The sequence below is a fragment of the Octopus bimaculoides genome, chromosome 3 (genome assembly GCF_046866305.1).
Source record: "Octopus bimaculoides isolate indiv1 chromosome 3, ASM4686630v1, whole genome shotgun sequence".
In the NCBI taxonomy this organism is placed as follows: domain Eukaryota; kingdom Metazoa; phylum Mollusca; class Cephalopoda; order Octopoda; family Octopodidae; genus Octopus; species Octopus bimaculoides.
In genome coordinates, this window is record NC_142930.1 from 134,321,757 (window position 1) to 134,331,946 (window position 10,190).

Sequence of the window (10,190 nt, forward strand, 5' to 3'; positions counted from 1 at the left end):
TATTAGGGAGGGTTGAATATGAGATTCTAATAGTTTTATTTGAAAAGATACTGCTATATTTGTGAGTGGGTGGAAAGTTCTTTGATATAATTGAGAATATCCTCTTACATAATTTACCTGTGACGGCTACATTGTATGGTATGTTATACCATATGTAGTTGCGTAATTTATTTTTACTTTGTTTGGAAATTATTCTATTTTTGTTATTATTCCTATCGCTAGGGCTTTCTTTGTGTGAACTACTATCTGTATGACTATTCTTATTATGTTCTCTTATCCTATGTCTATTATTATTCATACTGGTTGTCTCTGTACTTTTGTTTATGCTCGACTTATTTTCTATAGCACCATCCAGGGGTTTAATTCTATATTTTCTAATTCGATTACATGGAGGATTTCTGTTCCTGGTTTGTGCTTTGGGTGGATTATAATTAAACTTATTATCAAATGATATCGTCTGGGAGTACCCAGCGTTATAGAGGGCTTGATTATAATGATGGGCATGTTCCTTGAAAATGTTTTCATTCGAGGATAGTTTGGTAAGTCTGTCCGAAACAGCCTGGACGGTTGTGTTAATTATAGAGGGGGGGGGGGTGATTGGAAAGTGTATTAATGTAACTAGTGGTTTCTTCATTTTTATTTTTATATTTTTTTATTTCTATTTTTACGTTATTTTCATATTTATATATATATATATATATATATATATATCTTTTTTTTATATATATACTTCACTTTATACTTTTACATTTATTTTATACCCTTTTACTTCCGGTTTCGTTATGTTTTAATTTTTTAATTTTTTAATTGTTAATTTCTTTGTATTTCTTATGTTTTATCGGTTATATTTTGACCCGTTTATCATTATCTTTTATATTTTATTATTTTTCTCATATTTAAGTTTTTCATTTTTTACGTTTTATCTCTTATTTTCATCAGTTTTATTATTCTTTAATATTTTTTAGTTCTTATTTTATTGTTTATTTCTTAGTCATTACATTATTAATGTGGGTGCTAATATTTCCTTTCACTAGTATACTATATTACTCTGTATTTTGAATTTTGCTTTTTGAATTTTAACGTCCAAACCTACCCCCCACCCTTATAACGTATTTCGCTTTTCTTGTTGACATGTTTATTGATGAATTCTTTAAGGTCTTCTATGTTATAATTACCCTTTCCACTTCCTTCACCCTTCTTCATCTAGATAAGGATATGTAGATAGGTTAGTACACTTAAGTTGTAATTCGCTTAGGTTGACCACTGACCACTCACCACAAGAATATCATGTTTCATGTTTCATGTTCCAAGTCTATTCTGGCATGACACTTCTTATTTACAACCCACCACTGATATAGACAGACACAGCTCATACATATCTATCCCTTACGACCTTTAAGATCTCTGTATCTATTCTATTTATCACTTTATCTTCTTCTACATTTAGATTGTTCCTCACCACCCTTCACCAACCCATCTAAATAGCTTAGATGTAGCTTACTTGACTATCCAGACTTTCTCTTATTACTTCCTAGATTACCCGCCCCACCGATATGACTCCCTTTATTTTTTGTTTTATTTATTTTTTTATTTTTTATTTTTTTATTTTAAGTTTTATTTTAATTTTAAGTTTATTCTTACTTGTTTACATGAATATCTGTGTATGTCTTTTTATTGTATCGTTCTTAACCACCAACTTAACACTACACACTGAATCGTGGCGAGGTATGGAAGATTTTCGGAGGACCGGAGAGATTATGTGTGGGTGGAGAATTATACGAGGTGTAGTACTATACAAAATACCGAAAGGATCTTCACCTCTTACATCACACCTTTCTCCCTACTTTAACGCCGATGTGGTATAATTTCCTGGGAGAGAAATAATTTTGCGGCTGAGGATAGCTTTATATTGTAAATTATACCCATATAAAGCTTGAAACACGTGTACCGCGGAATCCTTTGTAGTTTTGTTGTTATTTTTTGGATTTACAATTTATTCTTTCACCGCAACCACTAGCTGGCATACACAGGTGCTTACAATTGTCAAGTATTACCTCTAAATTTTAATTTACCTATATATATATATATATATATATAGGCCTTGTGCCTATAATAGAAAGGATTATATATATATATATTCATACATTATATATATATATGTGTATATATATATATATATATATATATATATATATATATATATATATATATATATATATATATATATATATATATATATATATATATATATATATATATATATATATATATATATATATATATATATATATATATATATATATATATATATATAATAAAAGTAGATTTGAAAAATTAGAATGTATAAGCATGAGGCATATAGTTGATTGCCTCGTATATATATGTTAATCTTAGTTTTTAATCTTGGGGTACCTGTTTTGTTATCAATCTCCTCCACAACCATTGGACCAATTTCGACTAAACTTCGCATGAGGGACCGTGAGTACCGAGAGAATGTCAACTTCTATATGGGATACCCAAAGATTAAACGGTCCAGTTCCAGTCTGAGGGCACCGCATTCAAATGCTAAATGTATGTGAAACCGATCCCTGGTTTTGTGACCACATTGCTTCCGCTCAACCGATTTTGACCAAACTTGGCATGAGAAACAGTGGGTACCTGGACAGTGTCAACATCTATATGGGATTCACGAAAATTAAGTGGTCCGGTTCCAGACTGGTAAAATATGACAAACCAAATTACCCCTATCTCACTATTCAATGAATCTCTTACTATTACTCATGCTTACTACCTCTGTCTCTTATTGAGAGCTGTAACGTGAGGAGTGGTAATTGACAGAATTGCATACAATGTTACCTCTCATAAGCCTCTCTCTCTCTCTTTCTCTCTCTCTCTCTCACTCTCTCTCTCTCTCACTCTCTCTCTCTCTCTCTCTCTCTCTCTCTCTCGCTCTCTCTCTCTCTCTCTCTCTCTCTCTCTCTCTCTCTCTCTCTCACACACACACATGTTTACTACTTCTCTTACTTCATTTTCTCTTAACCGGTTGCGTTCTTTCAAATATCTCTATCGTGTCATTTTGAAAAAACTAACGAAACAAAAAGGACATAAGAACTGATAATCTTCGGTGAACACCACAATTACACGATCCTCGCTAAACACTATCTTAAAGGGCGATTTTTATGTTAGTGAATTGCTCTAAACGAATTTGATCATAAAAATGTTAAAAATTTCGTTTTTTGTAAGATACTAGAATTTATTGGACCTCTTTTCAAGCCGTCGGCTGTGGGAGCTATTGTTGAGCAAGTTTACGCTTTTGCGTGTATGAGTATGTTATTGAATGAACTTTCGTCTGATGTCTCACGCACGTGCAGAATTCTGAAATAGCAGACATAAAAAATATGAAAATTTCGGAAACTTTGCGCATTCGACTGCATGAAAATAAGTTGAACTAATTTTATTATTACCTTAAAACTTACTAAATTTCCGGCATTTTATGGTCAAATTCGTTTAGAGCAATTCAACGACATAAAAAGTGCACTTTGAAATAGTGTATAGCGAGAGTTGTGTAATTGTAAATAAGTACCCAAGGTAAATATTTACAATAAATACAGTGAAAATGCTAGTTGTTTGACATTAAGCCATTTGAGCGTGTCCCTTAGTAGTTGACGATATGTGCATCTCTGATCACGAGCAGAAGTAGTGGGGGAGCATCATCATAGTCATGTGTTGAGAGGGTTTGGGGTTAGAATAATTCACCTCTGGAAACATGCATGTTTCATTGAATATCCTTAAACAACCCTTATTCAGGTACCTTATGCGCGGGATGGGCTACTCGACCTGAAGAAAATTCTAACTGGGCCCGACGTGCAAGGTCAGGCGCTGTTTATCTTGATATGGAATCACCATGTCGTACACATATGGTTGTGATCCATGTACCTGGTGTACTCTTATCAAACAGGTAGTACTGGGATTCGTATATTTTACCTCAGTGTCACTTTGATGGCAAACACTGCTCTTTCACGCAATAATTATAATAATAATAATGCTAACCCACCAGACATCGTTATCAAAGACCTAACACAAAGAAATATGCTTGTTAATTGATATGTCATCTCAGCAAAGCAATTTGAAGAACTGTTTAAATATAAGAACCTTGAGGTTGAGATATTTAGGACGTGGCAGTCTAAACCCATGACCACTTCTGTGGTTGTAGGCTCACTGGTAATGATCAAGAAGGATATTGAAAATATTTCATCCGGGAGTTTATTTTCATCTAATATGTAGATCGCTAGCCACTACACATTCTTTTTTTCTCTCCTTGTTTCTTTCCGTGTTCCTTTCTGTGGAAGAGCGTAGGCTCAAAACGTTAAAGACTTTTTCACTTCCCGAGCGTTATACTAATACATCTGTTTGTTTTCTGCACCACCTGTTTTCGTCTTTTGTTTTTTTTTTGTGAATTCTCCCCTATATATATATATATATATATATATATATATATATATATATATATATGTATGTATGTGTGTTTGTGTGCGTGTGTGCGTGTGTGAGTGTGTGTGTATATATATATTTATATATGTGTATGTGTGTGTCTTATGGCTTTGGTTGAGATACGGCCAGAAAATGAAATAAAATGCAAATCCATTGGAAAATGGTGATAATAATGATGATGATGATAATGCGCTGCTCACGAACAAGCGTTAAGAACCAACTATGTGAGGTGCATAATAGACAACACTATACTTAGGGACAAATGCAGAACGTGTGATGGGAGGGGTGAAACGGTATGAAACATCGTTAGCGAATGCCCGACATTGGCACAACGCAAATACAAAAAAGATGCCCTGACATGGCAAGAATGATCCTTTGGGAACTCTGTGGAAATCCCGACCCGCAAAGAGCAAAGACCTGGTATGAGCAACTCCAGAAGGAGTCACAGAGAATAAGAATGAGAATTGCAAAATCCTGTGGGATGGAATGATCCAATGTGGTCATCTAACCTGACATAAGAAACAGTACATTGTTGCGGTGAATAAAAAAAAGAACATGTATGATAATCGACATAGCACACGCACGCGCGCGCTCACACACACATACAAACACACACACACACACACACACGCACACACACACACACACTCTCTCTCTCTCTCTCTCTTTCTCTTTCTCCTTCTCTATCTCTCAGAGGGCAGAAAAAGAAGTCAGGGGTGTATAAGTGAAGACAAATTTTGAAGCTTTTTATAGATTTCAGACTGTGGCCCTATCTTGTATAGTACTTAATACAAGATAGGACCACTATTCGAAGAAAACAGCGTACTGACTATAGGCCACCAGAAGGTAAGTGAAATACTGAACGTGCAATAGAAAGTTGTCCTTAATGTGCAATGCAAAATTTTCAGTTGGGATACTTGCAGAAAGCTAAACACAAATGGATGGTAATTATCGATTTACATTGAACTAAAAGTAACTGGTGTTATATCAGCCTTGATGAAATAAGACTAAACTCAGCCACAGCAGTCCTCCTTAAGAAATGCAAAGTGGCTCTAGCAAGACCATTGCAGATCTTCTAAAGCTTCCGTGCAAGTGGGAGACTTCCTAGAAAGTTAAAGGGTTAATAGAGTAGATTCTAAAACTTATAGGCCTGTCTCTCTTACCTTACATATCATGAAAATCATGGAACGCTTTGTCAGAAGGAGACAATTAATGAATCCCTCAAACGTGGATGTGATATATCTCTATTTTGCAAAGACCTTGATCACGGAATAATATGTTAAAAACTACAGAGATTCGGCATTGTCGGAAGCATGGGAGAGTGGTTATATGACTTGTTAAAAGACAGAGGCCAGACCTAGCACCTTATGGGGACTTCCCCAAGGAAAAAGTAACAAGGAGTGGCGTGGCTCAAGGATTTGTCTTCAGGCCGCTATTGTTTATGGTGGTTCTTTCGGATATTACAGTTCGTTACCCAGATATCCACACTAACTAGCTATGCCGACCATACAAAAGTGGTACAAGCAGCTAAAGGACCTTTCGATTCTAATCCTCTACTGAAATGTCTTGATACTATATATAAATGAACTGGAGAAAAGAACATGCGATTTAATGCAGGAAAATTCCAAGCCCTTCGACATTAGCCATTTTGCGCCGACATGCCGCAATAAAGATACTTTTGGACAAAAAGGAGCGGCAAACCTGGAGTTAAAAACTGTGCAATACAAAAGCAGTGAGTGAGATGGAGATTAATACAAGCAACGATGTCTGGTTTTGCGCACATACCACTAAGATGGTGGCAATGGGCAGGTAAATGACCAGAAGAATTCCAGGGACTTGGAAACTATCCTGGTTTTATGGAGGACATTTGTACTCAGTTATCTGGACTACTGCTCTCAATTATGGTCACTCCACGGTGTCAAATTAATAGCTCAACTTGAGGCAGTTCTGCAGAGCTACTCCAGGAAGATCGCATCATTGGAATAGTTGAAGTATTGAGAGAGACAGGTTGAAAGAATTACGACACTTCACACTGGAGGGAAGACGGGAGAAACATGTAGTGATATACGTATGGAAAATCGTAGAGGGGTTGGCATCAAACATTGGCATCGAGAATGTAGCAGCTTCTGAACTGGATATCGCCGCACTGTTCAAAGGTCCCACTCTTTCTACCTAGAACCGTGATTCCCAATGTAGGGCGCATGCCTCACCGGTGGGGCAGGGTAATATTTTGGCGAGCCATGCGTAGGGTTATGTTGAATTTATACCTTTTGTACACAATGTCTAGTATACTAAAAGAGAAAGGGGGCAATTCGAGAATGAGTTATTGAAAACAAAATTCTTTACATCCCTTCTGTGGACAATTTTATCAAATTTTGGACACTTTAGAAACAACAGGTCGTTTTCCTCATATTCATAACATCTGATGTCACTAAAGAAGGGATAGATTATTTCCTTCGATTTAGTGGTATGTGAAAACATGTAGGTAATTACAAACGTGTATGAGTGTGTGTGTGAGAGTATGTGTGTGAATGCGTGTGTGTGTGTGGGTGTGTATGTGTGCGTGCATGCGTGTATGTAGTATAGAACTGGTCAGTACTGAAATCAATGTCATGTTAATTCTCTATGGAGAAATAAACTGAAGACAGACTTGTATGTGTGTGTGTCTAAAAGTATTGACTCTTATATATCTGGTGTCAAAAATCTAGGTACACAAGAAAAATGTGGTGCTGCAGAGAGTTGATGGGGCAATAAATGGCGTTGAAGTTGAGGGATGACAGAATTGAATGGTGTGGAATGGGTTGAAATGGAGTGGAAGTAAAGTGTAGTGCCATTGAAGGACGAGAAAGAGGCAGAGAGAGAGAGAGAGAGAGAGAGAGAGAGAGAGAGAGAGAGAGAGAGAGAGAGAGAGAGAGAGAGAGAGAGAGAGAGAAAGAAAGAGAGAGAGAGAAAAAGACAGATAGATAGATAGATAGATAGATAGATAGATAGGTAAATAGATAGATAAATAGACAGATAGACCGAGAGAGAGAGAGAGAGAGAGAGAGAGAGAGAGAGAGAGAGAGAGAGAGAGAGAGAGAGATAGAAAGAGAGAGAGAGAGAGAGAGAGAGAGAGAGAAATTTATGGTATTGATAACACACATATACACACATACACGTATGTATATGAACAGAGATGAAAATTAACAGGTTATTCTATTTCCACCAATCAGTTTGTGAATTCAGCAAAAAGGTAAGAAAAAAACTTCCATCATTGATACAAAGGCTTTGCGGCTGAGAAGATTCACGGAATATTTTTTGTTTCTTTTTGAGCATATTTTCCGAAAATTTCTACTGAAATCTTTTTGAAGAAATCGTTGAAAAAAATTGGTTGAACTGAAATGTCTTCGTGTTTGATTAAAAAATACATAAAATGAGTAGTGCAAGTAAAACAAAAAAGGTTGTTAGTATTCAGGGGAATATCTAAGATTTAAATTTATACCAGCTATCCATGATAAACTGTCACCAAGTTATGGGCGAAAAACTCGGATCTTGTGAATTTTCCGCAGTCCTCTTCCCACTCCTTCGGAAAAGATTTTTCCATAAATTTCTTTATAATCGTAATCTATGCCATTTAAAAGGTATTTACATAAAATTTCATAAAAAAAAGAACAACATTTTCCTATAAGTTATGAAGGAAAAACTCGGATCGTGTGAATTTTCTGAAGTCCTCTCCCCATCCTCGTTGCTTTTATATTCGTCTCTTACCCACTTTTTTTTCACATCCGTTGCACTATTTTTAAAAAAATTTTGTTTCCGGCTAATATTGTAAACATTAACTAAATTTTGAATCACAAAAATCAAACATCAGATGGGGCATCAGGATTTTAGAAATAATTCGATGGGGCATGGCCAAAAACGGTTGGGTACCACTGATCTAGAGTAAGGATTATGTACGGCAATAACTTGGGATTTAAAGGTTCATAGCTACTTCCTAAACTTTTGAGAGATCTACATGGAGTGGAGAGAGGTGTTTTCAAGGAATAAATTGACCTTCTGCTGTACAAGACCCCAGATGAACCGACACAGTAGCAAGAAACTAAAACAAGAGCGACAGTACCAAACGCTCTCTTTCACCAAAAGCCAATATATATAGGTTACGATGACAAGAGTCCCAGCTGATACGATCAACGGAACACCTTGCTCGTGAAATTAACGTACAAGTGGTTGAGCAATCCACAGACACGTTTATTCCTGACGTAGTTCTCAGGGAGATTCAGCGTGACACAGAGTGTAACAAGGCTGGCCCTTTGAAATACAGGTACAACTCATTTTTGCCTGCTGAATGGACTGGAGCAACATGAAATAAAGTGTCTTGCTCAAGGACACAACGCGTCACCGGCAATTGAACTCACGACCTTACAACGGTCCTAACTACTAAGCCACGCACCTTCACACACACACACACACACACACACACACACACACACACACACACACACACGCACGCATGCACACACACGCACACACACACACGTATATATATACACACACATACATACATACATGCATGTATTCATACATACATAGATTACATAGATACACGAATATATATATATATATATATATATATATATATATATATATACGCTCGCACACACACACACACACACATACACACACAAATACATATGTATGTACGTATATTAGTTTTGTTAATAAAAATACACTAACTACATACATACATACATTATACATACACACACACACACACACGTAGGCACTAAGTGTTTGTGTGTGTGTACGTATGAGCAATAATATAATATTACTTTTGATAAGATGAATGTATAACGTCTTACCCCAACGAAGACTCTGGCAAACTGAGGAGTTACTTTCAAGATGCGTAATCTTTTGTGTTGAATTCAACCAATAAAAACACTTTATTAAACAAGTTTCATATTGCAAATCCGTATTTTTTCTATTGTATGTATGTTGCACGGTTGGATGAATGCACCTATGTATGTATGTATGTATGTATGTATGTATGTATGTATGTATGTATATATATATATAAGTGTGTGTGTGCGTGTACGTGTGTTATGTGTATACACACAGTATATATACGCCGACATGAAAGGAGTAAATATACACCATATAATAAATCTTTTTATATTTATTCTAACTTATAAAAGTTAATATTTTTTATTTATTGACATTTTATGTTTCATCATGCTATGTACAAAATTTCAATGAGGACGTATTGTGAGTCAATCTGAAGGCGGACATAGCGTAAAATCGCAGAAAAAAACTTGAGACGCCGCTTTCTACAGTTGATAGAGTGATTGTGCAATTCACCAGAGTGGGAAGGAGTCCATATCACCTCACCCGGATCCACCAGGGCCCTCTGACAGGGCTCTTCTCTTTGTTAAGAGAAGTGCAGAGGATAATACTCGTTGCAAGACCTTTGGCATAGCTGAAAAATATTGATCCTAGTCCCAGAACAGCTGTCAGCTATCTCCACAAACTCGGTTACTACGATAGAGCAGTAAGAAGGAAACCACTTCAAACATCCAACATCAAGCGGAGAAAAGATTAGGTCAGTGAGATGGTGGAGAGGCCACTAGCAATGTCGGACACTGTCATATTCTCTGATGAGTCCAAATTTGCTGTATTACCTGACTGTGGTCGAGTGTAGGTCTGGAGACTCTGTGATCAAGAAT

The 10,190-nt window shown here is 36.3% G+C and overlaps 1 protein-coding gene across 1 annotated transcript in view; it reads right to left on the reverse strand.

Annotated features, from left to right (window-relative positions):
- Positions 1-9,629, reverse strand: part of LOC106877396 (MAM and LDL-receptor class A domain-containing protein 1-like) — a 144,733-nt gene extending 135,104 nt beyond the window's left edge. Inside the window, exon 1 of the mRNA XM_089349700.1 lies at positions 9,330-9,629. The gene's annotated coding sequence lies outside the window, so the exon portion shown is untranslated. The remainder of the gene's footprint in view (positions 1-9,329) is intronic.
- Between the last annotated feature and the right edge of the window lie 561 nt (positions 9,630-10,190).